Consider the following 7,500-nt stretch of genomic DNA (forward strand, 5'->3'; position numbering starts at 1 on the left):
ATATGTATACATATGTGTATATATATGTATATATATATGTATACCTATGTGTATATATATATATATATATATATATGTATATATATATATATATATATATATATATATATATATGAATACGGAGGGCTATCCGGAAAGTATCCAGCCATTATGACTATTTGTAGAACTGGCCGTGGGATTCCAACAGAACTTGGTGGACATTGATAGAAGATCTATTGCATATTCCTGAGCGGTCATACTCCCATGAAACACCTTAATTACTCGCCAGGCATGATTTAGTAAAGATGTGAACTGTTTGACCGTAGCGTCTCCTGACCAGTGAGCAGGAGGAATTTCGTGCTCAAAATTCACAGGACTTCCTTCAATCTCCCACAAATGACCCAGATTTCCTCAAACAAGTAATAACCGGAAATGAATCGTAGGTCTACGGCTATGACCCAGAAACAAATGCTACTCAGTCATTGTCAATGCGACGGTCAAAGAGTACACATCCTCACCCAACTATGTCTGGAAGGTAAATAAAGTGTCACATGGAAGTATGGCCGCTCACGCATGCGTAGAAGAGTCTTCTGGCAGTGTCCGCCAAGTTCTGTTAAGATCATAAGATCAGTTCTTCAAATATTCATAATGACCGGATACTTTCCAGACAAACCGCATGTGTATAAATATATATATATATATATATATATATATATATATGTAAATACATATACATATATATATGTATATATATATGTATGTGTATATGTACGTATATATCTGTATGTGTATATACATGTACATTTACATATATGTATATATACGCACACACACATATATATATAGATGTGTGTGTATGTTTGTGTTTGTGCGTGTATGTATATATATACATTATATATATACATATATATATATGTATATATGCATCTTCATATATATTTATATATATGCATATATATTTATATATATGCATATATGTATATATATATATACATGTATATATGTATATATGTGTATATATATTATATATATATATGCATGTATATATGTATATTTATATATATAACATATATATATAATATATATATACATATAATATATGTATATATATAAGTTTGTAAAAGAGGGGAGCAGGTTCTCAGTAATACACGTGGAGAAAAAAACGACAGCATTGTTGTAGTTATTCAGTTTTTTCCTCGTTTTCTCGATTTTCCTGATTAGAGATTTGCCATTAACCGGGTGAATTGAAACTAAATCACTGTATTCTTCCATTTCTTTCCATTATTTGAGCTCAACGTTTCGTTTTAATGAAGATATTTTCAAGAGTAAACTTAAATAACAAGAATTACATAATTACAGTAATGGTGACAAAATAACAAAAGTTACATAAATATAGTAATGGTGACAATTGTGTGCAAGAACAATACTAGTAAAATAATGAAAAAAAATGGAAGAATACAGTGATTTAGTCTCAATTCACCCGGTTGGCAAATCTCTAATCATGAAAATCGAGAATACGAGGAAAAAACTAAATAACTACAACAATGCTGTCGTTTTTATCTCCACGTATATATATACTGTATATATATATGTATATATATATATATATACATATATATGTATATATATATATTTAATAATCACGAAAAACATGTGACCAAATGATCATGCAGAAGCCACAGGGAAATTAAAATTGGGAGTACTAAACGTTTTCGTCTATTACATCCTGAGAATGTCGTAATAGTCGAAAATGTTTAGTATTCCTAACTATAATTTCCCTGTGGTTTCTGCATGATATGTATATATATATATATATCTATATATATACATATATTTATATATATATATGTATATATTTTTCTATATAGATACATTCATATATATATATATATATACATATATATAAATGTGTGCGTACATATATATATATATTTATATATATTATATATATGTATATAATATATATATAATATATATATATAATGTATACATATGTAATATATATATTACTGTTGAATGCTAAAAACACATGTGGCATAAATGATTTTTTAGAGAACATTTCTCTAGCTTTCTAAGTATCCTTTTCTCTTCATGGTTCAAACTCCGGAGGAAAGTACGAAAATCGTCAGAATGGTGCTCCATTGTATACCGACAGCTGTTTCAATCATTTCACATGGTCGTCTTCAGGGTAAAACTGAATACAAATGTGAAATATCGCCACCAAAGAAAGTGACGATGCTGAGAAGCTAGCTAACGTCATTCAAGCTAATTCAGTCCTCAATTTCACTATTGAAAGTAGTAACAATAAGACCCTCCCCTTCCTTGATGTCCTTGTTGAGAAGAATTCGAACCATTACGCGACATCTGTCCACACTAAAGCCACCAACGTGGGACGCTGCCTAAATGCAAGGGGAGAATGCCCAGACGCCTACAAGAGGTCTGTTGTTGGAGCATACGTGAGAAGAGCCTTTTCCCACTGCAATACGTGGAAAGCCGTCCATACCGAACTGGAACGTGTGAGGCAGATGTTAACCAATAATGGTTTCTCTGATGATCTCAGTGAGTGTGTCATAAGGAGGAACATGGAAGAATTCCACGCTCAAGCCCAGACCACTGAGGATAAAAAGAAACATATTACTCTATACCATAAAATAGAATATGGAACGGCCTACAGATAGGAGGTAGACTCTCCAAAGGATTATCACCGATGGAGTTTTACCAAAGAAACCCGACGAGAGGGTTTTGCTGAGAGTCTCCAGCCGTCCCAATCTGGTAGCCTCCTTAATTATGAAAAATAACACCACCCCTGGAGGACCTAAGGAATCGAAAGCCGGCGTAGTCTACAAATTTAAATGCTCTGAAGAGGCGTGCAAGCCCCTCGACATGAGCTACGTCGGACACACGATGACCATCTTAAGACGGCGACTGCTAGCACACCGAAACAACGGAGCAATTCACCAGCATTACATCGACACTCTTGACGAAGCCGCGCTTGGAAGACCTCATCACGGACAGAAATAATTCACACAGACTCTAACTATGGACGCTTAATAATTGCCGAGACGGTTAGTATTACTTTGCAGCAGCCTACTTTAAACGTCCAGAAGTCATCGGATCATGTCCTCCCTTCCAGTAGAAAAAACTGACCCGCACACCGTGACATTTGCCCACTGGAAGTCCCAAGCCGACAAGGCGTGCCATTAGCTCCCCGTAGGTCTCGGCGAGAGGGTGCATCTAGACATTTGCTCACCGGAAGTGACAACCCGACAAGACGTGACATAAGCCCATCGTAGGACTAGGGCCCCCTTCCTGGCGCCGCCCACCCGCATATTCCCACCAATCATATTCCACCATTTTTATTTCTTCTCTGTTGTTTGTACGGCCCACGGGCCTTTATATTCCAATGTATTTCACATTTGTATTCAGTTTTACCCTGAAGACGACCATGTGAAATGGTTGAAACAGCTGTCGGTATAAAATGGAGCACCATTCTGACGATTTTCGTACTTTCCTCCAGAGTTTGAACCATGAAGAGAAAAGGATACTTAGAAAGTTAGAGAAATGTTCTCTAAAAATCATTGATGCCACATGTGCTTTAGCATTCAACAGTAATTGTTTAAGAGAAAGACTTTGCCCAAAAGGTATATATATGTCTATATATATATATATATATATATATATATATATATATATATATATATACATATATATATATATATATATATATATATATATAAATATAATGGAATTATATATGTAAGTATATATGTATGTATATATATATATTATATATATATATATATATATATATATATGTGTGTGTGTGTGTGTGTGTGTGTGTGTGTTTGTATATATGTATGTATATTCAGTATATATATATATATATATATATATATATATATATATGTATATATATGAATATATATGTGAATATATGTATGTATATATATATATATATATATATATATATATGTGTATACACGTGTTTGTGTATGTGTGTGTGTCTGTATATATATATATGTATATATATATATTTATATATGAATATATATATGTATATGTATGTATCTGTATATATATATATATGTATATACATATATATATATATATATATATATATATATATATCGATCTATAAATATATATATATCTATATCTATATATATTGATAAGTATTTTAGACAAATGATTTGGATGCTGGAGAACATAAACACGGGAAGGCTCGGAATCCTAAACACTCTAACGTTTCGTTCGCGTAGAACTTCAGAAGTTTACGCAAACGAAACGTTAGAATGTTTAGGGTTCCGAACCTTCCCTTGTGTTTATATTCTTCATCCAAATCATATGTATATATACATATCTATACATATATATATATATATATACATATATATGTATATATATATATATATGTATATATATATATATATATATATATATATATATATTCATATGGCGTAAGCGGAGTAGGAAACACAGGAGTCTTAGTCTCGAGTTTATCCCTGACTAGTTTCGCAGGTATGCTTTTTCAAAGGAATAAACTCAAGACTAAAACTCCTGTGTTTCCTACTCCGCTTACGTCAACCTGTCAGAATGTCTCAACAATATATATATATATATATATATATATATATATATATATATATACCTATATATATATATATATATACAGATATATATATATATATATATGTATATATATGTATATGTATATATATATATACGTGTGTGTGTGCGTGTGTGTATATATAATGTATATATATATATAAATATATATGTGTGTGTGTGTATAGATATAGATATAAAAACATATATATATATATGTATATTATATATATATATGTTTGTGTGTGTGTGTGTGTGTATAGATATGAGGAAGATAGAAAAAGAGTTGTGAATCTATTCCTGAACGGTTTCGCTTTACAGTTCTTTAGAGGAAAGTTATTATGGGGTGAAGCTGGCGGTATGCATTTAGAATTTATCCCACGTTCCGTTCTAGAAAGACTCCGCTGCAGTTCTGTAAAAATTAGTATATCTCGAAAGACGTCACCAAATAACTTATTTTCTTATTGAATATAACATGGAAAACTACCACTCACTCCTTTTTACAGATACTTTATATTTTCATACAACAATTATCATTTCGAACTATGTGCTCATGTCGTTATCTGCACTTCATGTATATTGATTCTTTGCCAAATAAATTTGTTATTATTATCATTATTATTATTAACACTTCACACACACTGTAACACTTTCTGGTATTTACTAAACGGATAAAGAAAATGTATTAAAAAAAATTAAGTTACTGTATGCTTCGGTCAGAATAGCAGCGGTGGGCCCATCCTTCTTGGACGGAACGCGGGTTAGTTTCCTAATGTATTCCGCCAGTTTCACCCCCAGAGTCACATTCCTCTGAAGACGCGTAGAGCGAAACCTGTCAGGAATGAATTAGCAACTCGGAACGATACCCTTGACTTTTTCCACGTTCCTCAACTTGCCACAATGTCTCAATATATATATATATATATATATATATATATATATATATATATATACTTTGTGTGTGTGTTTATGTGTTTATTCTGACCATTGATAATCTTATTAGTCTTCTCCAGATTTCTGGAGGTTATCCATATTTTTACATTTCATCCTACGCTGTGTACAAAAAGACATCTTTAGGTATAATGTCTGAAATTCTAACAGTACGATATAATATAAATTGCACAATAATAAAAACAAATACATAAGGAGGACAAATTATAAGATTGTGCCTAGAAGAGTGGGTTTATGGGGCCCTATCACTTTTATGATAACTTATAGTCGTATACTAAACGGAGATATCCTCGTTCATCAAATGCGTTATTTGCGAGGCGCTTGGGCCTCCTCGGATGCAGTAGAGGGAGGTAGCGGGGTAGAGGGAGCGATGTGTTGTGCTCTTGCCTGTGGTGTTTTATGATGGCTATATCGTGCAAATACATGGAGAGGTATCGACTGAGCCTGTATCTAGTGTGACCTATGTATGAGTTGTTGTGAGGCGCACAGCCCCATAAAGTACACACTCATGAAACACACTAGCCTTAGACATAGTCTCAGTTTCACAAAATAGGTTGTTCTTCAACATAATCCAAATCCTAGAGTTTTTACAATATTACAAGAATTTTACGATTTACACCACACTTTCGACAAAATCCCTTAACAACAACTTTTTCGTTTTGTTTGCATCTGGGAAGATGTTCTGGTAGAAGACGTTTATGTAGTTTTGCTTAAGGGAATCTAAACCGGTAGACAATCCCCGCTCACCTTTCCTCTCACCTCCACCTCCTGTGGTCACCCTACCCCTACCTGCTCTGGGAAGGTCAAGCTGTCTCGCTTATCACGCGTGTGAGGAACAAAGATTTCCCGTTTCGATTATAAGTCGTCATGACCTTGTAGGTACAATCTCAGTTCATATGCGATCTATGTATTTATCTTTATTATTATACAACTTAAAATATTCCATATTGTTATTATTACAGACATCCCAAAAATGTCTCTTTGTAGGCGAAACGTCGAAAGACATATACAATATTTTACTTTTTTAACATCCTCCATATAGTAGAATTCTAGTTAAGAAATAGGAAAATGCCAAGAAAGCTACAAATTGTGACAATGCTGCCGTCTTCATTACCAGTTGTATTCGTGAGAATATACATTCCTTCACGAATATATATATATATATATATATATATATATATATATATATATGTATGTATGTATATATATAATATAAATATATATATATATATATATATATATATATATATATATGTATGTATATATACTTTTTATGTTTCTCTTAAAAAATTGAATGCTATGCTAGATTTCCACAAAGCACAGCATTACTACATACATCACAGAACATATTTGGTTTATTACAGTAGTTATATATATGTATATATATATTGTATATATATATAAATATATGTATATATATATATATATATATATATATATGTATATATATATATATATATATATATATATATAATATATATACGTGTTTTTGTGTGAAAGTATATATGGATATGCATACATGTATATATGTTTAGTAAGTTACCAGAGAGAACGTCCTCTGACGAAATCTTCGTTAGTCGAAAACGTCCTCAGGTTCACGAAAACCTTTACAGATGAAAACGTCCTCGGCGGTCGGATTCCATCTGCATTGCTCTCCCAGCGTTAGTGCAAGTCATCGATGTTAACTATGTTTTGCATAAAGAAGTATCCAGCACTCGGCATATCCATACGCAACTTTTTTCTCCAAATTTGCACGAAAAACACGTTTTTCTAGGACCAGAGATCAGGTATAAAATGTTTATTCAATCATATCGGCAATGGATTCGCACATAACTGATCATCCTAGTGCTTTTGTTTTCCATTATATATATATATATATATATATATATATATATATATATATATATATATATATATATATATATATATATATAATTGTTCTTCTTTATGTATGGCATAAAAACA

At 32.0% G+C, this 7,500-nt stretch overlaps 1 protein-coding gene across 4 annotated transcripts in view; it reads left to right on the forward strand.

The window, feature by feature from the left end:
* LOC143038872 (uncharacterized) overlaps positions 1–7,500 on the forward strand; it is a 378,814-nt gene that overhangs the window by 247,587 nt on the left and 123,727 nt on the right. The window lies entirely within an intron of this gene.

The sequence above is a fragment of the Oratosquilla oratoria genome, chromosome 2, assembly GCF_046742065.1.
Source record: "Oratosquilla oratoria isolate Oo_2021 chromosome 2, ASM4674206v1, whole genome shotgun sequence".
Lineage (NCBI taxonomy): Eukaryota > Metazoa > Arthropoda > Malacostraca > Stomatopoda > Squillidae > Oratosquilla > Oratosquilla oratoria.